The 27,210-nt window shown below is 47.1% G+C and overlaps 1 long non-coding RNA gene and 1 pseudogene across 1 annotated transcript in view; one reads left to right on the top strand and one right to left on the bottom strand.

Moving 5' to 3' along the window:
* LOC144163622 (uncharacterized) overlaps positions 1–7,303 on the bottom strand; it is a 38,359-nt gene extending 31,056 nt beyond the window's left edge. The window contains exon 1 of the long non-coding RNA XR_013320954.1: positions 7,266–7,303. This is a non-coding gene — a long non-coding RNA (uncharacterized LOC144163622). The remainder of the gene's footprint in view (positions 1–7,265) is intronic.
* Positions 7,304–10,623: 3,320 nt separating this feature from the next.
* LOC144163628 (uncharacterized) lies at positions 10,624–15,488 on the top strand (annotated as a pseudogene).
* Positions 15,489–27,210: the final 11,722 nt, after the last annotated feature.

Raw genomic sequence — 27,210 nt, 5'->3', positions numbered from 1 at the left:
TCTAGAAGCCCATAGCGCTATCCCTTGCAAGCATACAGGAAACACACTGTGGAGTACAAACACAAAACTGTATCTGGTCCTTTCTCACAACCTAGTAGCACAACACGAATCTGAGATCTTATACACTCACCCCATGCGGTAGCCCGAACATATGCACAGTGTAAGAGCTCATTGTTTCTCGAAGCGTATTTACTACGGCAGTTATGATGCCCCCCTCGACACTTCACGAGATTTGTGCTACTGTGCCGAAAGAACGGTTTTGACAAAGATGCGATGTAATAGGGAGGTACAGAAGAGATTAAAAAGTCTGCTATACACAGCGCAACAATACGCGTAAGCGAAATGGGTCCAATGCGCGCCAGAGAAATTTCAGCTACTTCTGCTTTAGCTCCGTTGTTACGGCATCTCATATAAGCAGAACCACTGGGCGCTCAGTTTGGAGGGGAAATAACTCCCTATCGTCAAGCGAATCCGCATCCTTGACCCGCACATAAAGTAAATCCGGGAAATAAAGTACACAGACGAGGAACTCGCACAACTCGCATGATCAGCTCAATAGCGAGTAGACACTCAGGGTTTAAGGAGTCACACATGATGAGGCTTATTGAGCAATAATAATGAACCGAAACGGTCCACGCAGCGTCATACCTCTATCCCAAGAAGTATGCAATGGCGAAGCCTGACACCGTTCTGTGCAGGGCTTACAAACAAACTTTCGGCCTTCCAGCCACTGCAGCACCTGGCAAGCTCCTCTCCCTACGAGTCAAGAACACAGTGAGGAGCATACGTAAGCGCACATTACAGGCCCAGGGGAGTTTCTCAAACCCACTCCTTCCAGCAAGTACGTTAGCGTACACAGCATTTTACTTTTAGACGTGGGCGTCTTCATTTTGTTTTTCTGACCATATGTCAGCGCTATCTGTAAAGTTATTGCATGTAACCGCCATGTTGGTCTGTTAAGCGTTCCGTTCTTGTCTTGCGTGTGTTTGGTGCCTGGGCGTTACGCAAAGAATCGTAGTAGCTCCGCGTTACGTAATCGGTTGCAGTGATTGCGCGTGTGTTGCGTTTTGTTTTTACTAGCTGCACAAGAACACAACAGTAAAGTGTAGGTTCTGATTCGCTGCTAGCCTGAGCGGTGGTGACCCTCGCTATTGTGAGCAGCAGTATTCGTTCGGGTGGTGCCGGTTCCGCCTAGCAAACGCTAGCGGTATGTCGCCGACTGACATACCATACAATATCGGGGAGTAAATGCGTATTTTCTATGCTATCTTGCTTAGTCAAGGTAGCAAAGCAAGGATGCTCACCGATTAGTCAAGTCTACGAAAGCGCGGACGTCGAATTCGGAGCCCGCGCAGCGTCTATGTCTCGCTTAGCCGCGCTCGCGATGGACTCTCGATGAGGACCAGCCAAAACAATATTGTGCAAGATGACTAACAAAACCAGAGATGCTAAACAAACAGGATGTGGCATTAAGCACATGCGTAAGTTTGTCGCATGCCGCTCGGGGTTGTATATAAGATACCTATGTCATGCGGGGAGGGGGGACGCTGCGTTAAGGAACGACTCAGAAAACATAAAAATATGTGCAAGGAAGTCTCAGCCGCAGGGCACTTGGCTGCCCACTGCGCCAGACATGGGTGCTTTACAAAATTCGAACGCACCACGGTTCTCTTTAAATCTACAGACACGATCACCCGCGAGATATGGGAAGCCTACGCCATCCGAAAAGAAAAAGACTGTATCAGTTCGCTATCGATTGCACTGTCGACAGCAGATATGAAACTACTTTAGAGTTCGTAGGCAAAAGCATGCACATGGCAAATATTGTATACATTTTCAGCGAGATTGATTAACTCTTCCTGTCACGTCATCTGAATTTTTTTCCTTTATAGGTTGCCTTTGTTGTGATTAATAAATTAGTTGGTAGTGTGCGCTTCATTTGTGTGTGTAAATCCTCGTCCTTGTCCCGCCTAGCACCAGCAATGTTCCGAGTAAAAAACCAACTAGCCCCATTTGAAGCTCTGGTTAACTTTTGCGAGGTTGGGATCACGGTTTCCCGCAGCGTATCGGCACTGTCTCTCGGAGCTGACCCATGTGGACCTTCCGTTTGTACCATGAACGCTTTGTGTGCCCAGGAATGGCAATTTTTCTATGTAGTATTTTAGATTCCGTGACAACGCACTAGGATGGCAAACGTTTCCTTCGTTCGCGTTGCGTCGACGTTAACCTATTTTCCAATAAAAACGCTTACGTATCTCAGGCTGCGTTTCTACATTGTGCTGCCTCTTTATGCTGCAATTGACCACAAATGTACGATGGAGAAAGTTATCTTTCCACATCGTTTGGTAATATACTGCGTTACCTTAAAATAGTAACTAAACTGCCGTAATTGTCACAGGTTACGTTAGAAGAACAGGGAATTGTTTAATACCAACCGGCTGTAGTGGCTGATGTATGTACGTTATTATACATTGATTACAAGAAAACGGAAGTGAATGCGGTGTTACATCTTTAAGGATAAGATTACTTCTGCCCTTTAAAGGGGTCTCGCTTAGTCGCCTTTGTTAAAAAGACTTGTTCGTGAAGAATCAATTTTGCCTTTCGTTATGTGACGAGCAACGTGGAAAATTTTACCGCCAACCGCGAGTGCGTGCCAGCGTACATACTCTGCGGAAGTGACCCCCCGACAGCCAGCTGAGGCTGCCTCAACAAGGTGCGACTAACACCGCCTCCTATCCGGGCCCGCGAACGAGGTGTACACAGAGTCAGGGAAACGCCCACGTCCGCAAGAAACTCGTCGAAAACACAAATTTACGTTTCCAAAACAGCAAGCAGCCTAGCCCCGTGCCCAAATACAACCACCAACACCACTGCTAAAAAAGACACACGATCCAATCCCACATTCGAAGCGCATCCACTACTGTGGTTGTTTCACTTATGATTAAGGACCTCAAACGCTACATACATGAACTTGTTTCGAATATGAACCCGAAAATTTAAGATGTCGAGTCACGCATTACCGCGCTAGAAATTACACAAAAGAAAAAGCGCGAGATATCCAAACATAGCTCTCTCCCACGGCATCCCAGTGGGAGAAAAGTACCAACCAGAGATGATGGGGACACCTCCTTCCTCTATGCCTACAGCCGTGACCACACCTACCACCCTCATACTGCAAATTAATCGTCGCTCATACTACGGCAAGAAATGATCACTCCTTCATTTCACTCTACAATACACACCTCATATCACCGCCCTAGAAGTAACAGACGTCACCTACGTAAATCTCACACATTATACACCCTACACCACTGACACCCTTGCTTGCATGGCCATTTTTCTCCGCACTCATCAAACGGCCCAACAGTACGCCCTCACCACCAGCATTGATTACTCCTTCGTGGAGGTCACCCCAAAAAAACGATGCAGTCAATCCTATATGTCCTAAATACACACGGCCCACTCGCTCCTCTCCTATCAGAAATTGATAAGCTCTTCAGAAGTAAAGCTACGCACTAAAGGCCATAAATTATACTGGGGGAGTTTACTACCCATTACACGATGTAAGGCTACCATCGCAACTATTTAAAATGCATCCAACTTCATGACGCAATTGAACAATATCGTCTTCATCTGTGCAACAATTCAGACACACCCACGCGTATTGGCACTAGCATCTCGTGTGAGACTTTACCCGACATAACGTTAGCTTATAACATCAAGAATGAATATTGCAGTTGCCTAGATAAAACACTAGGAAGCGACCATGACAATGAAGAACTCCGAACCCCTCACCACCAAAACACCATGCAAAGAATAGCGACAGCCGACTTACTGATAGGAAGGACTCCAGGGAACGATCACGTACTTGAAGATTGGGCCCCTCAGCTTATCATGACATACGCCAAACATACAAAAGAACTTTCTCTTACCGAAGACACCCCAGCCATAGACCATCAGCTCAAACACTTAAGGGACGCTAGAAGCGGCCTCGTCGAGAGTTGGAAAAGACGCAAAGCTAACAGGAAACTACGCACTCATATACCCATGCTCACACAAGTAGCAGAAGGACATGCTCGACAACTGAGCCAGCAAAATTGCAACCAATTTTGCAATACAGGGCAGGGAACCCTAGGTACCCGGAGACCTTGGCACCTTTTCTATTCTCCTATGGGCGCCAAAAAATCGAAAACCAATGGCTGTGCAAAACCTTAAAAGGGTATCACATAACCACCCCGAAACAGCTCAAGATCGTCTGCAAGAGCTCCGGAAATCATTCGAAGCTCAGCCCACGACACACGCACAGCTGCCACCACAGTACACTGGTACACCGAACCCAGAACTGGATACACCATTTACCGTTCAGGAAGCTGAATCACGATGCACGGGCTAATAAGGAACACCACTTCTGGACAGGACACGATTCCCCAAAAATTTCGGCGCAATCTGGACCCCACCACCATCGAAAATGTGTTCACATATAACTGAATGAACACTGGATGAAAGGAACTCTCCCGCCAACGTGGAAATATTTGGAGATCACACTAATCCTCAAACCCGACAAAATCAGTTCCCGTGGCAAGTTCCTATATTGAGAAGGAACGCGTTCCAGTTACACTTTGGAAATGGTAACGTGTCGTTACATTACCGTTACATTATATATTTTTAAATTAAAATCCGGTGTCGGATAATTCTGAGATGAAAGGAAGTGAGCAATTCAACGGTTGGCAATGTTGAAAAGCCGCACCACCAAAGCTCTTGAGGGTACTACCGTGTTATACTTGACAATAAGTTGGTTCAGTCCCTCAGGCTCAGGAGACTGCCTCCGCATGCGCTCATATGCGTGTTCTAGCATACAACGCGCGCTTGGCATGGACAGTGGTTGTTTTGTGTGTATATTGTTTGATGCCCGCTGAAACACTATGTGGTGCCGTGCGCATAAGTTTGACCTTACTGGATTGCTCCTTAAATTCTGGCACGGGGGAGCATCTGAGCCAGACTGTCAATACCAGAGCTTCAGAGTGTTACTCTGCGGGATGAAGAAATCATGGTGGCTTATTTTCCGCAGCCTTTTCTGCTGTAATTTTATGCTACACTTTTTAAGTTTGGCCTCCGGCGTCTCGCTGTCGGGACGGAGAAACTGCGCGTACGGCAGAAGCCACCAGGCTACAGGGTTACCAACTCATCAATAAAGGAAGTCGTGAAGGGGGAAGTGGGAGAGGTACCTTACTAATATAGGGATGCAAATAAATCACTTTTCTTTGTGACGGTACCTTCCTGACAAATTCATTGTTTCTTTATGGTTGCAGCCTGTTGAAGTGGCAATTCATATAGCTACATGCTAGTCGCAACAATAGCTTTTGCTGGAGAATGTACTCTTAAACGTTGTCGCACATCACGTAGAAATGTAGCATTACCTGAAGCTTTGCCTGGACAAGTCCGCGCTAACTTTGTGATCCGGAGCATGACGCGCCTCGTTGAGCGTGCTTTAGATCGAAACATTTTCTAACCGGGCGGTCTGAAACAAATACGGGACCTATAGCTGTCCCGACAGGGACGGCGCGGGACTCGGGACGTTGTATGAAAGGTCCGGGCAGTCCTTTAAAATCCTAAACGGTTGGTAAACCTACGTGAGAATGCACTGCTCGGCTCGCTATCGGTGCCCGGCTGAGTCACTGGTCGGAACCGTTCCGTAACAATACACCACAGTCGTCGCACTGCTATGATGCGAAGAAAAGGTGGCGCAATAATTCCCAGCAAAAATCGAAAACAGATCGTCAAAGCAAATCTGGCACTGGCAACATCGCGAAACGGATGCTCCGCTTGGTCTTTGAGAAAGTTTTAAGGTGGCGCGTTCGAGCGCCATGGCCGTGCCGTAGGGCAGTAGAACGTCCAAGGTCAGATTCCGCTCGCTCAGGTGTGGTTGCTCTTCCGCATGAGATCAGATAGCTGTGGCATCGTTTTCGGCGGCAGCGGCAATATTTCAAGAATCTGAGGCTAAGGTCTTGACGCCTTGTTTTTACACGTGGTGGCGCAACGCCGGTGACCCTGATGTCCGTCGACTCACAGCAGAGAAGTCTGGTACGGCCCCTTCGGCTGGCACGCCTCCTGTACTGTAGATAACATGCGTGCGATGAACACGGTACAGTCGCTCTCCTCCTGCTCGGGTTTCGCGTTCCAGTTTTATGCACAAAAGAAGAGGTCGATGCAGAAGATGAATCAAAGCGGCGCTGACGCAGCTCTTCTCCTGCGCATCTGCAGCCTGTGGTCCGACAGGGCCGTGCGAACCTGTTGAAGCCTGCCCGACAGGCTGCGCGACCGCTGCATGGTTATTCTGTCTTTGACGTTCGAAGAAGCACGTTTTACGGAAAGACGGGCAAATTGGGCTGCATAATTGGAGATAGACACAGTAGCGGCTGGCCTGTGGCCTTTTGTACTAGCAACAGCGCCCTAAAGCCTTGACGTCAAAGACAGCCAAATCCTAGCGATGGAACGCTTCCTGAAGGAGCACCGTTCCCTCTGCTGTTCCTCCGTAAACGTAACGAATTACCGTTACAGTCCAACCCACTCTTAATGAAACGGTAACGGTTGCGTTCCTCCGTTCCTCCCAAAAGGAACTAGTTCCAGGAACGCCATTCCTTGGAACGCCGTTTTGTACAACACGGTGCGGAATCGCCGAGCATGTGCATGTCGCTACTTATAAATCCGGTCGTGGTTTTTAGGAAGGTTTCAATACCTATGTTCTTCCTCTGGATATTACGACTTGGTGTTTGGTGAGAAATATTACCTGTACAAATCCGGTTCCTACGTTTTTTCGTAGCAAATCTTCAAAAAGGGGGAGTGGAATATTTGAACTTACAGCCTCAATAAAGTAAACCTTGGCAGGACAGGATACCAACGGCCCACCGAAATCGGTGCGCCTAGATACTCAACCTTTGGGTCAAACTATCTTAAATTAGGAGTCAAACACTTCGTTACTCTCCAATTATAGCCATAAAAAGTGAAGAATAAAACTTCAATTTTTCGGATTTTTTGCTCATACATGTAATCATAACCAATGTATCAGTGTGATTTTGGGATTCCTCATAAACAATATTTAAAAGGCATATCAACATGTGCATAAGCCAAGAGACGCCATCGCGGAGTTATAATTTCTTCGGCTTGAGTGCGAACGAGATGCCGTACACGCAAGTTCTAGGACGCACTCAAACACTATCACCTGTAAGAGAACGACCAACACATGCGTTTGCAAAATGTGCTCCTACCTTTCTCAAGCAGAGATCCCGCCGCCTCGATGCCGATACGATGACTGCACGTCATCGTACAAAGCAGCTGCATAAAAAACCCCACCGCACCGATGAAGAGAGGGAGCGTCGGGTAGAGGGAAAACGCTTGCATACGCGACAGATGAAGCGGCTGGCGATACGTGATTAGGGGATGCAGCAGTGTTTGCTGGGCCCAGGCGCACTAAAGCTGCGGGATCTTATGCCGCTATCTGCCGGCTCTTATCGCGCATGACAGCGGAAGCAATGCTTTACGTTTAGTGAAACCCTGCACTTAAGATTGTGTTCCCAACGCCCGCGAGCAACGTACGTGGCAGGCACTTCGGGAACCGGAAGACCTGATTTCGGCGTTCATAGTTCTATGCCATTTTGCTTGTTCGGCTAGTCCTAACTTTGCCGTCCTGCCTGTGCAGCATGAAAAGCGCGCGCCAATCTGAGAAACCCACGAGAGGCGAGAGTGACCCACTCATGGCGAGAAGGCGGGTTTCCTTTTCAAGCACAGTACGGCTTGGAACAATGGCAGTATTTATTACTTACGGTTGCTAAAGTGTCTCGCACTTCTATTTATTTATTTTACAAATAGAAATCTGGCAATTTTTACAATATATGCTATGATATTGCGATTTTTGTGTGTTTCGTCCGTAAAAGAACATGTAAACTAAGGCAACGCGCTTGACGCGCAATCTGTTGGGCTGTTCCGCAAGCTGCATTCCCTCCTCGCCAGACAGTGACATTAACGCGCCGCCCGCCCGCGCTGTCCCAGCCCAACGGATTACCCCCCTCAAACACGTCTTTCTCCTTGCCCCCGACGTTTCCGGTCACATAGCGATGGTCTGGGCGTTTTCATTGCTCCGATCTTGTACCCCCGTCAAGATAAGGTAGCCGGCTGAAATTAGGCGCTCTCCCTCGCAAAAACAACGCGAATCAACGCTGCAGTATAACAATCTTGGCACGTCAGCCAAGCAAAACTGCGACGGGAGACCTGCATTGTGTCCCCATTTTGGTTGTTCGGCTAGTGTTTCCAGCATAGAGATAATATACTGACTCTAGAGGGAAAGCGTGCCGCTGAGCTAATGCATTGGATTCCTACGACACGCAGTGGCGGACATGATACAACGATTTGAAGGTTGCCAGCTGCATTTGTGCTTACTAAAAACGGCGAAAGCGATGGGTATTATTCTGGCAACATGCTGCTCTGGCGTTTCGCGCCCGGCTAGCGAGCATGCCGGGATTAATTGTAACATGGCGGCCTGCTGGCCAGGCGAGGCTTGTGTTGGTGGCGTCGACGGCATTGCGTAGTTTATTTCCTGTGGGTCGGTAACCAACGTGTTTTCGGTTTAGCGTGTGACTTATACGTAGTGAGACTATTTGAACGAGACCCCCGCCGCGGTGGCTCAGTGGCTAAGGCGTTGCGCTGCTGAGCACGAGGTCGCGGGTTCGATTCCCGGCCGCGGCAGCCGCTTTTCTGATGGAGGCGAAAAGCAAAAACGCCCGTGTGTACGAGATTTCGGCGCACGTTAAAGATCTCCAGGTGGTCAAAATAAATCCGGAGCCCTCCACTACGGCGCGCCTCATCGCCTGCGTTGCGTCGGCGCGTAAAACTCTACAATCAATCAATTATTTGAACGAGACGTAGCAACGCTCATACCACACTTGCGATCAAACTCGAATGGGACTTATCGCATGCTCGAGAACGCCAAGGAATCCGCTCATCCGTACTGAGGCGCACTTAAAATGAATCTCCGTCATCATCTCTGTGCATTTTTGCGCCGCGTCGCTTTATTTTCCTTTCTGTGACATTTTGCGCGGCGCTCAGTGCTTTCCAATACAAGGGAAGTGAACTGCGGCTTTATCTGAATGCGAAACGTTTATTGACAGAAAAAAAAATTTATCGCATGGGCCAACGCTGATATCGCCGGGGAGTCCCCTTGAAGCACAGGAACGAAGACCACGGTTGATCGCAGGCCAACGGATTGGAAGAATGCATGCCGAAGGCAGTATGCGAAATACAGTCAGCGGCGTCTCCAGTTTCCTTTTCTCTCTGTATTCGTGAAGTCCTAGCTGATTTCCACCACTTCCAAGGAAAAGCTTTCGGGACTGAATGGGGGCAGTAATTTGCCACGCAAAGCGAGTAGAGAACGTTCACTTATAGTCACTGATTAAAGAAGAAACCGATTTCTGTTACTTATTTTTTCGTTGTACCTTAATGAACGTTTGCGCGAACGTTCGAAGCACGAAAGCTGTACGAAGTTCCATGAATAAAACAACTTAAACGGAACGATTAGAAATGCTGATTTTATTTCTTTTCCAGCGGGAACGATGGCTGGCTGCCACTCCATAGCGTGTAGTGAACTTGCGGTAGCAAAGTCCATATCAGAAACGCTGTTCTGGCGTCACTTCAGGGGCAATAGATAAGGTTCTTAACGTGAAGCAACGAATGACGGCCTCGAAAGCGCCCGGGGAGGCACTTGCTGAGCGCGTGCAGCCGGCTTGCCGAGGTTTTGCACGTACTCACATCTGAGCTGGATACTGTACGCCCGCACTGCGCAAGACAGGCGCCACGGTCTGGCCACTTCCTAGTGCACTTAAAAGAAATCAAACTACACACTTACTCTCTATTCGATAATTACAGCCTAATTACACTGAAGGTTTTTCAAAAAGCTATTAATTATTACTGAGGCAATTATATGCAACTATTGGGCTTCAGTTCTTTGTTTTAGTTGAATAATTACTGAACAAGTTTTTAGCAGGCGGAGTACAATTGCTCTGGCAACCATGGAAATTGTATCATGTCAGCGTCCACCATTCGTACGGTCTCAGACTATGATCTCAGGGGCCCTAGGGCCTTATTCTCGACTGCACAAATTTCCGGGGAATTGGGCAATTTGCCTGAAGTCTTTTCTGATTTGGTCACGTGCTTCCGGTTGACAAAGCGGTTGTGTGTGCTGTCGTCATTTTGACGGTTTATGACGTTTACGGGCACCAGTTCTAAAGTTTGCCTTATTTCTCTTTATGAAAGCGCATAATTCTTGGCCGGCAATGAAAAACCAGACTAAAAGAACTAGACATGACAACGCAGGCCTGTCTTTGCTATTCAACAACAATAATGCCTGTAATACACGCGTTGTCTGTGATTGGCTGAAAGGCATGACGTAAGTTAAACAGGTGGCGGGAACCATCACGTCATGCATTGGCCACTTAGGCTGCGTAAAAGTGACGTAATGTTAAGTAAGAGCTTGAAAATGGCGGCTGCTTTTGTAGCAAAATAGGTGACCGGCGCTTCCCAGCTGCCGCAAGGCTCCATGGGTAGTTTCACTTCCAGTTTGTCGCTAGCAGAACCATGGCGGCGGCGGCTAGGTCTGTAGCTGTCGAGCCCGATCTTCGAGACTCAACAGGGGGAGTGATTCTGCGCCATTATCTGCTGCTTGGTAAGTTATTAGTTTTCATACACCTAAGGTTACTACTATGGTCATGGTAAACGAGCCTTTACGCGGAAACATCCATATCGAGAGAGCGAGGGACGAGGGGTGCGTTAGTGTTTGCGTAAGCCTATCTCGCCCGTCGGGTAAGGGTTCAGTTGTTTTAGGTAAGTTTTTGTTTGAGGCAGCGTTATTTGCTTCTGAATATTCATACCGTATCACGGACTGAAATCAGTGTCGAAATGAAAGTTCTGGGACACGTTTAGCTGCAACACCCGATCGGTGCCTTGGCGCGCTTTAATCGCGCTCCGAAGCACTGGCGTAACTGCCGTCGTGAAACGTGGTGTCGTAAACTCACCGTAGTACTCGCCCGCCGTCGCGACCGTCTCAAAGCGTGAAAACGGGCGTCGTGATATGCTTGCCGTACTCGAAGTTTGACAACACTTTTGGGCGTCATAATATCACCGTACTACTCGCTGACATGCTCGCTCGCCGTCGAATCGGGGGTCGTGAAATCACCGTAATTCTCGCTCACCGTCATGACCATCTCGCGGGGCGAAGAGGGGCATAGTGATATGCGTGTCGTAACCGTAAGGTCGACAACAAAATCGGGCGTCTTGAAATACCCGGAATACTCGTTCGCCGTAGCGCCCGTTGCAAACGTGAGCGTGTAGTATGGTGATTGTAAGACTAACATCACGACGCCAGCCCTCTGAAGGGTGTGTGAGCAGCGTGCCATTGCAGAATCACGTGGCTCTTTGACTCCAGCGAATGCGATCACTCGGACTAAGCGCGTTCCTGTGTTTATCACGATCACACCGAATGCCCTTATAATGGTAGCGAATAACAGAACGTTCATAAACGCGTGCTACAAACGACCAGTTCGTTTCCATGTGATACGTGTGTCTGGTTGTGTTTATTTGTACCAGAGTAGTGTGAGGATAACGTTAATGTGGTTAGAATTTGTTTGCAAGATTTTGTTGAATGCCCTTATAACATTTTATATAGTGAAAGCGGCAAAGCTCGTTTGCTTTATCATTTTGTTTGTTTCGTATTCCAGCGAATCCAGTTCAGGTTTCGACTTAGGAAAAAGTAGCAACCACATTTATGCGGAACGGGAAGAACTGTGGTCCCCAATCACCTACGAGCACATCTGTGTGTACTTCGTAGACAAGCTGTGCTGGGATGGCGACACCGTGAGGGCTTTCAGGTCTGTTCAGGCTTTTTAGTATGTGAAATCTGGTAAGTACTACATGTTGCTCAAGGATAATACTTATCGCAGGAGTTGTGTGCAGCATGGTCCAATGTGCGTGCACAAGAGCGTGGCTTTCAGCTTTATTTACCATTCACAAGTGCTGGTGAAAGAAAAGCAATCTGAGAGCCACTACTTGATCCCACACCTTTGCTGCACACAACTTGTGAGGCAGAGTATAGAATGAGCATGCTCACCGTACCCCATACGTAGTCTGAAAAAGCGTAATGTGCGCCTGTGTAGGGCGCACAACTTTTTAGCGGCAAATAAAATTGAATTCATTGTAGATATTGAATTCATTGTACATTCAATTGAATTCATTGAATTCAAAATTGAATTTATTGTTGATAATAAATCACACTATGAAAGTGGAAAACACGAAGAGGGACGGGCAGACAAATATTTCAAAAATGGAAAGATTTGTGTGTATTTGTACTTTTTTGTGTGTTATTCTTTCATGGTATGGTTCATCTTCAATCAATGTGCTCATCTCACCTGCAAGTTGTTGATGACAATATACATCCCCTATACATTCACATAGTCACAGGAGACACCGGTTATAAAATATACTGTATAGATGTCACATCCCTTCTATTGGGGGAAAAGTTTACAGAAAAGAAATATCTCCAAATATTTGCCAATGAAACTAACAGCCATATCTGTCAGCCCCAATTCACTCACCCAGATTAAGTACAGCTAATGATTAATAGGGCTTGCAAGCTCCCCCTGCCTCTAGCCAGAGCCTAAATTATTGTTTTCCTAGTCCTTGCCTGCCCCTGCCAACCTAGATTCTCACTCTTCTACACTGCGTAAAAAAAATCCTTCTTACAGTACTGCCCTAGGTAATCTGTGTACTCAAAACCTAGCCGTCTGAGAAGTGACTGATTCTATGTGAAGCGAGCGAAGCATGCGCAATTCATACGAATGCTGGAAACGGTGTCGCCCAGAAGGAACAACATGAGGTGCCAGTTCACGTCGTGCCGCCGAGTGGCCACACTCTCTTTAATCCAGAATCCAGTCGTCTTTGGTTTGCGAAAGTGCATCTCAGTCTTGAACCATGGTTTCTGTGTTATAGGAAAAGTAATGGAATCAAGGTTGCACAACTGGAGAGCGGCATATCTGTCTTGAAAGGGGAAGTGAGCCCGTCCCAGCGAATGGGAAAGCCGTACACCTGCTGGATAGGCGTGAGGCCATCTGGGGAAACCCTGGATGCCCAGTGCACCTGCATGGCTGGGTAAGACTGCATGCCTTACCTGAACACTTTGCAGTTGTGTGTTGAACAGCACTATAGAATGGCCCAACACTATTATGAGCCGCAAGTATTTTATGCGAAACCTAAAATTGCAGTAGCGCTACTGAAATCTGGCAAACAATTACAAGGTTCAGTAAAGCTTGGCATGATTTTAATCGTAAGATTAGTGCCGTTTAATTAGTAGGTGAAGGTGACTTAGCGCGCACCATAGCCAACCTATAAACACATAACAAAAATTTTTATCCAGTGAGGGTGCTTAAGTCTTGCGATATGACAAGTAATGTCTTAAGTATTGATTCATTCAAACATTTCATTTTATTTTCTTAGCAGAGAAAGAATGTTTCATTTGTAGGAACACTGAACACATTATTGGATTGGTTGCCCCTAACTCTGACATGGAGGCATAACCCTGGGCCTGCTGCATGCTTATGCTAGAGGCAGAGCGGCTGAAGCACATATTTTTCCATTCAGCTGTGCCTTGTAAATTACACGTCTACAGGCTGGGACGAGTCTGTAGCCACGCTGCTTCTGTCTGCTTCGCAATTGACTTCCTGACCCAAGAGGTCTTGAAGGAGGAAGCACCGACAGACCTCCCATGCAAGTGGGTGAAGCCTACCCTGAAAACGGTACACATCATTATGCACGTTAGGCTCTGAAAGCAAACTCGAGTAGTTTTATCAATGTTCTGTCATATCCGCACGCATTTATTTGCAGGTAGTCCCGAAATTGTCTAAGGACATCGTGTATGTGCGCCACAGGTGTGATACACAGGAGAATGCGCGTCCTCGAGAGCAGGAACTGCCAAAGCTGAATGGGACGCCAAACGTTGAGAAGTTTCTAGGAAAACTCGAAATGGTGAGCGAAGTGCTACCTTTCTAGCGATCACTGCTCATTCATAAGCATCATACTAAGTTCTCATCGCTTTCAAAAAGTGCAAACCTAAAACCGGAGTCATTATGCATATACACATTCCGCAAAAATGTCTGCCGACGGATTCAAATGCAAATCACAATAACACCCGTGTAGAAGTGATTTGTCTGAATTCTCTTTAAACTGTCTGAGCTTATCATGTGGCAACGATTTAAACTAGAAGCGTGGAAGCAACATTTTAAGCACAAATGTTAGCGACTCATGTTCGAATGCTGCTGCAGAAGGTCTTTTCTATAATCTAGTCTGACACTGACTTTGGCAGACTCGAAAGTGTTTGCTCACAATCCAGCGAAGGTTTATTGCGGCTAACCGTGTCCTAAAGATTTTGGTGCGCATGAAGAAAACTCCAAGCTGTTGAAATTAGTCATGAAATTTGCTAACACTATCGAAATGTCCAAATCAGAGTCCTAAAAAACGCTGCCTTCTAAGCAATAGCGTTATGTTTCAAGGGTAATTACTTTTTATCACGTGATACCAACTGCAAGAGTGTTCACGTTGACCGGATGCTGGGCAAGGCCAGCAGACCCTCAGCAACCGCAGCAGAAAGCTCGGGAATTCACATTGAGCCTGGAGCAGCCACTCCGCGAATTCAACCTCGAGGAGCTGAACTCCCGAGGCTGTGTGAGCCAAAATGTTCAAGAGCTATCGGAGTTTATTATGGGTAACTTGTCAGTAACAGAGCATGAAGCAAACCGCGCAGAGTTTGCAACGCGGGGCCAGAAAGGGATTCCCGCATGGTTTAGGCACCGGAAGGGCCGCATTACGGCGTCCATTTTTAAAGATGTGTGTCGGTTTAAGCGGGTCAAGTGTGCCCCACTGGTGAACAAAATGCTGAAGCCACGGCCACTGAATACCCCTGCCGTGCAGTACGGTATCAGGACCAAGCGCGAGGCAAAAAGGAGATTGTTAGGGTATCTCAGTGCATCGCACACCAATGCAAGGCTTGAGAATTGTGGTCTGATGATTCACGCGGACTATCCCTTTTTTGGGTGTAGCCCAGGTGCAATGTTTTACTGTGACTGCCATGAGCCGACCTTGGTAGAAGTGAAGTGCTCACATGTTTTGGAATACTGCGAGCCAAAAGACCTGCTAGAGGCGGGAAAGCATATGTCTGACTTTTGTTTTACCAAAGAAGGGACCTTGAAGTTGACACGTGCATATTACTACCAGGTTCACGCACAGCTCCATTTGAACTTAACGGGAATTTCCACTGCTTTTTTTATTACCATCTGCCAACGGGACAAGGGTCCATCCTGACGATTGTAAGAGATGAGGCATTCATGGACACCAACATAGGGAGCCTAAACAGTTTCATGCGTGAGATTATTCTTCCAAGAATGATCCTGATGTAATCTACGTCATGTGAAGTTAAAGGGGTCGTGAAGAGATGTTCAAGAAAATGGTGTCGTGTGGGTGCTTATAACTGTTGAACTTCGATAAACAAGCTATGCATAGCCGCTTCGTTGCACAATATGGACAAATAGGTAAAATAATGCAGTTACAGCTTCCCCAAGCCTTTTCTCCTCAGTTCGGGAAGTGACGTCGGCGAAATCAGCCAGTAACAGTTCCCCGTCGTCTGCACAACATGTCGGCATAGCACGGGCTCGCGAAGGGTCAGATAAAAGCTACAACACCGGCGCCATGACGAATCTCCCTTAGCACCTGAACGGGAGCTGTTTGATGTCTACTACCACTAATCAACATGGTCGAACTTTCAGTCAACAACGCGGGCGAGTGGCGCAGGCAGAAGTAACCAAGTTTAAAATAAACTGAGTGCAAAGTAAACGTCACTGCTAGTTGCCTGTGCCGACCGACGATGTGCGCATGTGCGCAATTTTTTCTTCACGACCCCTTTAACCTGTTGCATTTTTTTTCGTACCATTACTGACAGATGTGACAGTTTTACGTCTGTTCAGTGTCATTTTACGTGTGAAATCGCCTTCAAGTAGCAAGGGGAGGGGTCCTTAAACCTGTATAGTTCGTTGCAATGACCCTACGATGTTTATAAAAATGCACATTTGCTAGTTCATTGAATATATTGTCTTCATGAGCAAGATTTGGATGATCCACTCTGTCATTAAAAGATGTTTAGAACTGTTATGTTTAGTCGTTGGTTGTTCTTACCATTCTTCACCAGTGTTGGGGAAAGTTTGGTCAGCCCGGCCACCACCACAATGATTTCGTCGTAGAACTTGACGAGTGTATGCGGCACAGTTTCGGTCATTATTTTCCATTTCTTAAGGTGGCCAATGGATCTTTTTACTATTATCCGGGACGATTAAATTCTCCTAGAGTTAGTCACCTCCCGCTCCAACAGCTGCTGTCGGTTCTTCGTGAAGCTGGGGGTGACTAGCTGCACGTTTCTTTCGAACAATTCTTCATGCAACAAGACTCCCCTGTCAGCCAGCACCTGGTCCCCAGGCTCGAGTAGGTCCATAAATCCTGAAAAAAAGCTTAATGTTTCCCTCACTAACTAGCCGAGTATACGACCGAAAAAAGGGGGTGTACTAAAACAATAATTACCGCTGGAAATGGCGAGCTCTTTGACGGAGACCCTCCCTCCGCATGCCCTAGAGACAAACACCACTGCTCCATAGGGGTTGACCGCCACAAGGCACTTGAGAGTGGAATTTTGTTTATAGTTGCTTTACACGATCTGCTGCGTGTCCATGTTCAGACGCTTTAAAGAAAACATGTATTCCTGTTGCATAAAACAAAAACTAAATTCAAGAATAGCTAGTCTTTTTTTTAAGATTTTCAGTTTTTCCTTAAGAACCATATGTTACGCAGCTTCAACAGGTAGCAAACCAAGGTGAAGGCACGTCCCCGAAATACACTTTGATGCACCATAAACCTTGCCTCAAAACGGGCACTTCGGTGCAGTGAATGACAGCTCGCAGCTTGGAGAAGTGCTTCTGCTCTTTCAACGTGAGCCAGCTTTGAGCTACTTCGGGGCTTGGAAAAACAATCAGGCCCCTACAGAGCTGCGTCATAGATATCAGCCAGGCCCGAAAAGCGTGACTTGCCGTCCTAGGGGAGACTTCAAAGCGGTAGGCGAGGTCTTGAAAGGACATGTTGTGCCTCAGCTTCATCAGGGACATTAGCAGCTGAGCACCCAGTGGGAAACTTTTTCGGGCAGCAGGCATGAGGGGTGCGAGCGTGCTCAAGATGAGCATAAAATGGGCCTTTGCTATGCCTGCAAGGTGTAACACGTTGATCTGACATAACAAAATAAAAACGGGGCATACAAGTGTAAAGGTCGTGCAGTGAGACGCTAACACATCAAGCGATAGTAAAATTTAGAACAAGCACTCTTATGAAAAAATTTAAGGACAGAAAAATAATCCCGTTTACCAGCAGGCGTTGATTTTCACACCTTGGGGTGGACACTGCGCCTGCTAGTGCGGGGAATAGGAGAAGGGAGAGAACAGTTACAATATTATTAAGGAGGGAGAGAAAAAACGCGCGAACACACACAAACACCGGAAGGAATCCGCAGTAGGTCACTGGCGCAGCACTTTCGGCAAACTGTGAAAGGGCAATCCTGCGGTAATGTTTACACCAAAAAGTAGCATTGGATTCACACAGAAGAAGCAGTAAGTTCATGTATAACGAAGCTAGTAAAGTTGCCTGCATAAAAAAGCACCACATCCTCACGCGTGGTAGTAATGTCCTTGTCCAGCTTCTGCTTGTTCCGAATTGCTTCAAGTTTAATCTTCAGCGAAGAAACTTTTGCTTTAAGAGTCTTCGTTTCCTCTATGAGGTGGGTGCAGTTTGTGCAGCGAGCAGGAACGAGCTCTGTCTGCACCTCCACACTCAGTGTGGAGATGCATCTGAAATAAATTAAAGGTCATTGCTGAGACATGAACGAAGGAACTGCAATACTCACAACATGTAACATACGCTGGAGAGCTGGTCTCCACACGCTGTTGGCACTCCATAGTCTGCTCGGAATCCTCAACATTGCACGCTTGTGCAGGTGGCACTTGTGCAGGTGGCTGCCCGAGCTTGCTGTAGCGCCAATGATCGTTTTGCAGTCATCAGCGTGTGGCGTTGGTAGCTGGAAATATGAATTACAGGGAAATCGAGAATTTTGTTGACACGTAGCTGCAAATAAAAGTGTTCATTCCCTTTTTGTCTTTTTTTCTCACTGCTCACAGAAAAAGAGATACAAATGATGATAGAAAAGTCCGATTGCACATGAGCGCACGCGCACGAAGATATCATGTTTACCCTATTAATGTACACTCACCATCGCATGCTTGTAAATAACGATAAAGCTTTCAATAAACCAGTTGCTAGTTTGCGCACCATCGTAAAGTTTTGTCTTTTTCACTGTCCGTGTCCCGCGTCCAAACATGCAGCGCACGTTATTATCGAATCCAAGACTGTACCAACTAGCCCCTAATCATGCCTTTATTAAATTCTGACTGCTGCATGGTTGTAGCGTCGTGGGAAAAGAGTGACTGGATATAGTCTACGTGGTTGGGATCAGCGTTTGGTGATCCTACATAAAGAAAGGCACATGAAATCAAGACAATAAAGGAGCCAATCACATTAGTTAACACACTGGAAACAGTCGCGCGATTCTAGAATCTTCGTGCTACGTAATCACACAAACATATCCGCATAAGACGGGTGGTCCTCTGCGTTTTTTTATAGGAAGTGGTCTTTTGCAAAAGTCTACAGCCAACCACGGGTTAAACGAAGCGGGCCTGCGGCCCGTGCAGCCATGAGGATTTCGAAAACGAGTGCTCTTCATTAAATCTTAAATTGATATCTTATCGAGAATAACGATTGATTGTGGGGTTTAACGTGCCGACGCAGCGCAGGCGATGAGGCGCGCCGTAGTGGAGGGCTCCGGATCAATTTCGACCCCCTGAGGATCTTGAATGTGCACAGAAATCTCCAACACACGAGCGTAAGAGCAGCCGCCGCGGCCGAAATTGGATACCGAATCGAGAATAACAAACGCCGAGGTAGCAAGGCCACACAACGGGAGCGAGCCCGTTCCGGCAACGCGCACTGCCGGCGACAAATATTTTTCAAAGGGTAAACAAAAGCGTACGAGTTTGGCTATGTTTGATCACTACGTTTCATTACACACAGTTCATACATAGTACTCGTCCGCGTGAACAGGCACTTGTATTTTAATAACAATCCGCGGTCGATTTCGAAGATGGCATGTACTCTTTGATACGAAAAGTACACAACGCCCACTTCTTCTGCTACTCGACTCTTCGATGTGTTAATAGCTCAGAAATCGTTGTTTTATGCGACTCCTACTTGAAGGAAAACATTATAAGGCACTACTGACCTGTAACGAAATGGGCCTTACACAGGGGGGCTTCAACGCTTGGTTGCCACAAGTCGCCTTACTGCGTCGCTCGCCTCACAGCGACAGCCCATCGCAGGTTCCGTCCTTTGTTTCACGGGAACCGAAACATCTTATTACCTTTCTGACTTGTGTTCTAACAACCTACCGCGGAGCAATGAACCATTTTTTGGAGGTAGAACGCAGCTGCAGCTCTCGCGGCACAGTTCTCAACGAGCCCATGCATCACCGCGCGAACCGGAAGCGCAAAATCACGTGATATTAGGCATCCGGTGACGACACCTCCGGTTAAAACGCCAGTCACATACTGGGCAAAAAATTGCCCCGGCTTTCGGCGCCGCGAAATATCCGCGAATTTGCAGCAGCCGCAGTTTCCAATGATTCGCGGGTTAAAACATGTTTTCTACCGAAAGAACAAATAGTTTCGACTATTTCCAAGTGAGCGATCATGGAGCATACAAATAACGTGCCGTACTTTGCTTTTGTGTAGGGCAATAAAATAAAAATTATTGTTTTGGCGTAAACACAACATAAGAGGGCAGTACATGTCTCACCATGACAAAGAGAACCAAACCCAATGCATGGTATTTTTCCACGCTCCTCCTAGTAAGCTGCTGGGTCAAGAGAAAAAAAATTACACCATCTTCCCGCAGGGAAACATTGAGTAGTGTTCGAAGCAGCCACGGGGTCGACTGAAGTTCCCATTCGTTTTCAGTTCGTCGTTTCCGTTGGCGTTCAGCTTCGCGTGCCTTCGTTGTATCAGTAGCTTCTTGAGGTAGCTTGAGTGAGTGAAAGACATAAGGCGCGTTCGTAGCACATGCTCCCGTCTCAGTTTGTAGCGCAGTGGGAAGAGCGCCACGCACCTCCAGTTGCGGCCAGAGAGTCGTGGGATCAAAACCGGGCGCCGCCTAACTATTTATTTTTATAGTAGACTGCACTGACGTCATCCCGAACGCTGACGGGGCTGAAGAGACGCGCATGCGCAGTAGAGTACGGACGGCGGATAACGACAACTAGGCAGAGAGAGACACAGCACCGAGAATTAGATGCTTGGCATCTAAAATAACAAAGAAAAGGGACTCTTTTGTTCATTACAGGGCAGATTGAAGTCAACCTTGACGAATGAGTGTATCGGCGACATCGGCGCGCTCCGCGGTTATCAGGCGTAGCTTCCCGGCTCCTAATTGTCATACAAGCGATAGTCGCGGCCACGAAGTAAGATATGAAGAGGAGCGCCAACTGTGGCCTAGAAAAAATCGTTTGCTCGTGCCGATAATATCTCCGCACCGCCGGCCGTCCAGCTTTCCCTTTGCTCTCTTTCTGCTCCGTTGACCATCTCGTCGCTTTGCCTGCCGCACACGGCGCTTCCCTTCTTCGCTCTCCCCAGAGACGTCTTTTCTTTTGCAGCGACGTCTGTCTTATGTCTGTCCTACGATGCAGGAGGCATGCGTGCACGCTCGGAATTTGAACACCGGTGCGCGGCCGCAATAGACGGCGCCGATAATCGCACGCCACCACATACATGGCGATTGCTTATTCGCTAACAGGGAGCGTTTATTCTGACATTGTGAAGACCCGCTAAAAATATTGTACTAACCGAGCAGATGTCAGACGCAACTGAACGATGACAGCTTCAGAAGCACCAAAGTATGAGCAAGAGTAATATAAAACGCTTCAACATGCAATCTAACGTGATTCTGCTTACGACCCGTCGCGGTGGCTCAGTGGCTATGGCGTTGTGCTGCTGAGCAGGAGGTCGTGGGTAGGATTCCCGTCCTTGGCGGCGCTTTTCTGATGGAGGCGAAAAACAAAAACGCCCGTGTGTACGAGATTTCGGCGCACGTTAAAGATCCCCAGGTGGTCAAAATTGATCAGGAGCCCTCCACTACGGCGCGCCTCATCGCCTGTGTTGCGTCGGTGCGTAAACCCCGCAATCAATCAATTCTGCTTACGACACAGCGATGCAGCGCAAAAATTACCCTGTGTTGTTAGCCCGCTCTCCGGCCGCGTGCTTATTTATTTATGCTGCTTCTGCGCACAAACAACGCTTACAAGGGTCGCCCGGAGTCTCCATTGGCAAACGACATGCACATTTCTGTTACAATGAATGAATTGAATGGCTGCCCTGTTGTATTAGTTATACAAAAAAAAACTGTCAGCGTGATCAGGCGACCCAAGAATATCAAACGCAATCTTCATTGTAACTAATGTCGTAACTTATCGCCCGATGTTCACTGTCGCTCTACGGTCGTGTTATCTCGTCGATAAACCGTCCGACTCCAAATAAAATGTGGCTATTTGTATGGCTGCAATTTTGGGCCTACCAGTGTTGCCGGCGTTTTTTTTTTTTTTCGTTAAGTGGATTACCAGGCAAACAACCGGCTCGGTAAACCTTTGCTTTCGGCGAGTCATCACCACGGAGATATAGGATCCGGACGACTTCAAATATCGCCAAATGCAGCCCTGTGAAAAAGACCGCACTGTCAGTGCCTTGATCTGGAGCAGATTCCTACGTCGCGCTGTGTCGCGGGGGATGTTATGGCATTTCTGTTCTTTTCTGATGAGCGTGTGAGTGTCGGTCCGCGTTATAGTCCACGGAGTATTCTAGGGACACTCTGTTTTGGACCCCCAAGCACGCGTAAATCAAAATGGAAAGCTCCACCTTCCGCGCCACTATCGCGACGGACTTGAATTTTTGAATTCAAAAGGTGAGTTTTCTATAGCTGGCTGTAGTGCTTGACAAAGTACTCGGCCTTATTACAGTGGCATTGTGCCTATAAAATTCACTGTGGTAATTATTTTCTCGTGTAGCGACCACTACTGCAAACCCTTGCAACTGCAAAAACTGCAAACCCATAACATTTCCTGCAATCCATACGTGTCGCTATACTACTAGGTATGACATCGACTGAAGTCGGGCACTTGTGTCTGCATGTTGTAATAACAGCTGGACCGCCAGCCGGGTGGTTGCAAGTGTTTGGATGTTGGAGAGGAAAGGGAAAGGTAAGAATGATGTCTCGGAAAAGCGTCGGACACACTGGCACTACGTGGCGCCGTGATATGGCAATATTTATTCACGCGCCCGCACTCGTGCCCCTGCCGCCTCGGTTGTGGTTTATATACTTTTAACAACTTACTCTGAATTGATGAAATGACAATAGTCTGCCTAGATTAAGAGCAATGCTAGTAGTCATAGCTCTTCACGCAATACATATGCTTACCGTAATTTGGAAATTAGTATTTGCTTCAGACACACTTACTCCCCATTATCATTTTTCAAACCGCCCAGCAAGGTAAATATAAATGGTAGCGAAGCTTCGGGCGAAAAGTGGTTCAGATCCTATTGCCAGCGACATCAACATGGGGGCTTGTGGGAGTAGCGATTGAAGCGCGACTAGGTGAGGAGGGAACAAACACTACTAGCAAAAAAACCAAGTTTTATTCAACAATAAAGCAACGCTTATATTTTACAAACTGTATTTATTTCTGAATCACATTTATTTAGGCACAGTGTGCAAAGAACCGATGAATATGTTGCTCATTCTCAAAAACCTTTTCTGTAGCGCCCTCTGAAGAATGGCACATGTCATTTCTTTGTGATGCAGTCGGAAAGGCGCGCCTAAAGATCGTCTGCTAGGAAACGCCCCTCGCGTGTTTTGGTGGTGCGCGTTTGCATTCGTTCTTCCTTGTTTATTTGGTGTGCACTTAATTTTTGCTGTGCGTGGAGTGTCGAGGTGCGTTGTATCGTGGGTGAGCACGTTTAGTAACGTGCCCGGCGAGCACGGTGAACTACGGGACGATGGTTCCAACGGTTGGAGCGGAGCGCTTTCCTCGGTACCTACCGAAACGATGTGCTGTACAAGGTTGCAACAGCAACTCCCGTATGCCTGGCGTTTCACTGCGCCATATTCCTCTCATTTCCACAGGTAACGCGAACATATAGTACTGTTAATACGTGCACGGGGGTTATGTTAGGGGATGTGGTGGTGCTTCGAAAAATAATGGGTCTAAAGATTTATGTCACAGTATCTCTTGATTTCACCTCAGGTTGGCTCGGAGCAAGTGGCGTCTATTACTCTAGGACTTCGCAGGGTATTCACACTTGAATTCAAGCGATTCGCTTTAATTGTCTATCTCAGTGCCTTCTCTGTTGCATTGCAACGCTTGTAATGATCGCTGCTTCCCGCGCTTGTATGCGCAAGCAATATTTCCATCGTTGCACTTTGTTGTGCTGCTCCGTGCTGCGCTGCTGCCAGATCTCTCCTGCTATGTGTTTTTACATAATACCATGGCTTTCTTTTGCTTTGGTTATTTTTTTCTTTTTACTTATCCGTTGCGACACTTGCCTAAACAATGCAACCATGACATTGCCGGCGTGAATCCTGGGTGAAGTTCTCGAGAAACCCATGTCTACTTGATAAGACGCCGGGACAGCTGCTGTGTGCTCGCTGCACTTTCGTGAATCGGCATTACTGCGGCCCGGTTTTCTGCGTCAAGATGCAGTACCTAGTTTACGTTCTCTTGTTTCGAAGTAGTTCTGCTGGTGAGGCTTTCATTGGTCCTGATACTAAGTGTTACGGGTAAAGTCAATTTTTCTGCTCGTAAGGAAAATCGTAATGCATGTAGTGCCCAATACATTTTGTACTTATTGTATATGTGCTGATTTTGTCCAGTGTAGTAAAGTTGTTTTATGTTTGTACTAGAATAAAATTCAATTGTCTTGATTATAGCATGACGATGCCTTATTCCGTCTCTTAGAACTGAAGCACACAAACCGAGCAAGCAGTGTATAACATTGATCTATACTTAAGGCACGCACGCAACCTGCGTATTTGCGACGCAATTAAACAGCCCAGTGGTGGCGTTGGTAGAAAGTTGTATCGGGGGAAGGAGTGGGCACGTTTTAAATGCAGAGCATTTTTTAGCCTCGCCTTTTCCTGCGTCGGACGGCGTCCACAGCTCCGCGTCCGCAGCAGGTGCGCCTCTCGTCCTTCCTTCCTTTCTCTCAACAGCAACTGGCGCGCGCATGCGGCGTAGTCAGCCCGTTTGCTCCGTCGCGGTCTCGGCGTAACAGGTGCGTGATAGCAGCGGGGTGGGGCGTGGAAGGGCGCGCGCTGCTTGCGCATGCGCGCTCTCCCCCTCCCCCCCCCGTACTGCTCTCCCTCTACTGCGCGCGCTGAAAATATAAAGCGGCTAGCGGTCGCTCGTGCTTCAGTCACTGCGTTGCTCCTTCCTTCCTTGGTTGACGCTCGCTCCCACGTTTACTCGTGTCTGCTACTCCAGCATCACGGAAGATTAACGACCCCCAATGCTCTGCATTTACTCGTGTTCCAGTCGCGGGAAGGCGCGGGAATTTTTTTAAATGGAGGGCGGGGGGGGGGGGGGGGCGTCGGGGAGAGTGTTTCAGTGTCATAGCGTGCTCTGCATCCCAAGACAGAAAAACAAATTCCCCGGTCGGGGAAGAGGGGGTACGTGCCCGGTACCCGGTTTGCCACCCACTGCAATCAAAATATGCAACTGATTGCTTTTGTACAGCACTGGAAATAAATGAAGACAGAATAAAGTTTCACAGAAAATGCAAGATGTTTTTATAAACACCGAGGCCAATCATACGACAGTATGCTTAAGTACGTTTCTGTTGTCACGAGTCTGTACTAGCTAAGAAAGCATTGACTTGAAGCATACACGCCAAGGGCTCGCGAACTTGCATCAGATGGCAGTGACATGAGCCTTCAGCGATCAGAGGTGTGCTAAAGATATTTTGAAGTCAGTTTTTTGCGCTAATGGTACCAAAATGACGTAACGTTTTGACCGGATCTTGCGTCAGATCCGGTTTATTTTTTGTTCCGCGGAAGTGTTCCCTCCTCATACAGATGGCGCTGAGCCCCATGAGCAGGTTGAGAGCCGCCATTTTCTGAACGTGTGGGCTTCTATGGAAGCTTCGCTACCAGTTACATTTAGCTTGCCGCCCAGTGTATTTCGTGCGTTCTACAGTAAGAAGCAATATGCCTTCCACTACTTGAAGTCAGTTCTCAAGAGCGCAGTGCAGTACACTTAAGTGCGGTATGTAGTGCGCATAGTGCAATGCATACGGTTTTATGTTGTTCAAGAAGTGAAGAAAAAAGTAAACGTGCGGTAACTCGAAACAAGACAGCGGAACTTAGCGATCCTGGCGTGCTAGCTCGGGGCTAGACAACCGCGCCAGGCAAGAGCAGACACCGAAACAATTTGCACTGGGATCTTAGCGATTCCCATTAAAACCAATTTAAACTAGTTCGTTTAGAAAGTTTGAGAACTGCGAGAAAGCTGAGGGAACTTTTAAAATCGCTATTTATCAGAAACAGTTGCTCCTTTCGCCTTTTTTAAAACCTGTTAAAACACAGGCGAATTGGTAGTCACATATTTAGAAAACGGAGTCACATTTTCGGCAAGCACTGCGGAAAAGGTAGTGTTTGTATAGCAGCCATTGGTCTGTATGTGGTTTCTACATTTTGTTTTCCCGCCATGCAAACTAATCATTAACATATCTTTGCCGCACGACCACTTAATTCCTTCGGGTCCGGGGTACCCAGAAGGTGCTGTCGAACAAATTAATCGAGTCATGCTATATATGACCTCTCGTGTGAAAAGGTTTTATCGTTAATCTTGGCTCGAGCGTTGTTTTCCTAAACTCTTGCACTGCACTGTTAGTTTGTGATAATACAACCGTGTATAGCTTGTTTTTAGGCCTTTCCGTACAATTTAATTGCAAACTGCATTTTCCCAAACAGTTTTGCGTAAACATAGTATGGCAAGCGCAATGAGTCATTCCGCCTTTGAATTACCTTGGTTTATCTGATAAGACAGCATATTTGATGATCACTCTTGTATAATGCCTGTGTCAGTGCCGCGGTAGACGCACACGTCTATTTATTTGTGAAGCAGTTGCCCCCAGTACCGTCTTTTTTAACCATGTTTTTGAGTAAAGGTGAATATGTGAAAATGCCACTTGGAGTCTAGTGTTATCGTTGTGGTATTTATTCGTTGTACGTTGGTCATTTTCTGTGCAATTTAAAATAGACAGCTATTCAAATCTGAAATGTATCATACTAACACCCAATAAAGTTGTATAGTATGTTGAAAAGCAGTGTATGAGTCATAATTGTTGGTTTCGTGCGTATTTTAATGCAAGTATATTGTTTCTTTTACATGCAGCTGAAACGCAGAACAGGATTCTGCGGGTGAAGCCAAAGACTGTGCCGCTCTAGGTGCCTCAGACCAACTTTTATATAGAACTGCGCTCCGATAGGCAATTGTTGGGAACTGTCAGGGACCAAACTGCTGCGGTGGTTTCTGCTTTCCAATTGTTGGTATCACTGCGGGTCATATATCAAGGCTGTGTTAAAATGGTGCTTGCGGTTTCCTGCTGATACCAATGCATCCGCCAGCCTGGCATATGACCTCGGTCATGCCTCATCACCACTTACGTCTAAAAAAAGCCACGAATTTTGTTTTTGCGTTTCTGTGACGAACTTCCAAAAGTGACAAACTGGCCTATGACGAATGATCCTATGTGACTGAACGGCCTATTACGAACCTGCCTATGACGAATGATCCTACGTGACCAAACGGCCTATTACGAACAGGCCTATGACGAAACGCCATGTGACGAACGGGCCTACACCCGTAGAGTCGACAGACGACTGCTTATTTTATTTTTTATTTTTTTGAAGGGGGGCAGGCGCAGGCGTCACACCGAC

The sequence above is a fragment of the Haemaphysalis longicornis genome, unplaced genomic scaffold, assembly GCF_048455015.1.
Source record: "Haemaphysalis longicornis isolate Haplotype H1 unplaced genomic scaffold, Haemaphysalis longicornis Haplotype H1 scaffold_126, whole genome shotgun sequence".
NCBI lineage: Eukaryota > Metazoa > Arthropoda > Arachnida > Ixodida > Ixodidae > Haemaphysalis > Haemaphysalis longicornis.
Note: the sequence above shows the minus strand (reverse complement) of the source record. Positions and strands in the feature narration are given on the sequence as shown.